The following is a 1,298-nucleotide window of genomic DNA, read 5'->3' as shown; positions in this document are numbered from 1 at the left end:
CTTTTATCCCATTCTGACTCTTCTCTGCTCTCTTGAGCGCCAAAAAATGGAAAATTGCGACTCCAGGAATTCTAAGGTGTACACGTGTTCAAATCTCTATGTCTGTCTTGAGAATCTGACGGTGTGAGGAGATTAGCGAGTTTATGCGTCTCTCATCTGCGGTTATCGCAGCACACACGTCTGTTCGTGGCCTTACGACTTCATACTGGTGCCTCGAAGCTCGAGCTTAAACAGATTGCCGTGTGCGTTTGGCTTGACCAGTCTATGCTACCTTTCACTTTAAGATCGGTGATATTTTGAAAAATATCATGATTTTTACTTTTTAAAAGTTTATAACTGATATTTTCAAAGTATGTTATATGTCCCCCCCCCAAACAGGGCCGGTAGCTCCATCTCATGTTCGGGGGTTCCCAAAGAATGTCACATATAAGATGCAGACCGAACAGGGCCGGTAGCTCCATCTCATGTTCGGGGGTTCCCAAAGAATGTCACATATAAGATGCAGACAGGCATGTATCCCCATGTGTGTCTGCATCACATTGTATCGTAATTTGGTACCGTCGCAAAGACTTAAGTACCCTTTACTGTCATTCTCTTCATATTCCTAGAACGGACATAAATGCCCTCCATCTAGAAAACTGAGTCGATGGTTCATGAAAAGGACAAAAATGCCCTCCATCGTTATCGCGCCAAAATTATCAGCAAAGTTTGTGTACATAGCAAGCTGTATGTTGTAGGATTTAAATAGTTCAAAATAATTCATTCTCGCCCTAAGCAGAAAACTCTACTGAAGCATACTTTGCCTTCATCTATTGTTGTCGGATCATTTGTTCCCTTCTTCTGTTGCCGCCGGAGCATCCTTTCCTTTGTTCTGCTACCGCCACAGCATCTGTTTCCATCTGTTGCGTATACGTTCTTACTATTTCTTACTCTACAGTTGAAATATCCAAAATCCTATCGTTTCAGTGAGTTTCGTGTAAGGTTTCGTTATTCAATGTGAAGGTTGCTTCTTATACAACGATTTGTAAGTTTGATAAATCTTACAACGATGTGTATTTATGAACCCAAATATTGCGATGATTTGTAATCATGATGATCGTTTAATGTATTGTGCAGGTTAGCAATGTCTGCGGCTCATCAGAGAAGAGATACCCCGTCATTCTATGGGTTGTGTATTAGAGAAGTGATCTGCCAGTCTCATCTATCTAAGGTTTTTGAGAGGTACCAAAATATACTTAAGATTGAGAATGATGTAGACAGGGAAAAAGCCTTGAAATTGTATTATGTGGAGGGTTATC

The sequence above is a fragment of the Nuphar pumila genome, chromosome 7 (genome assembly GCF_984573655.1).
Source record: "Nuphar pumila chromosome 7, dmNupPumi1.hap1.1, whole genome shotgun sequence".
Classification (NCBI taxonomy): domain Eukaryota; kingdom Viridiplantae; phylum Streptophyta; class Magnoliopsida; order Nymphaeales; family Nymphaeaceae; genus Nuphar; species Nuphar pumila.
This window is presented reverse-complemented; position numbering follows the sequence as displayed.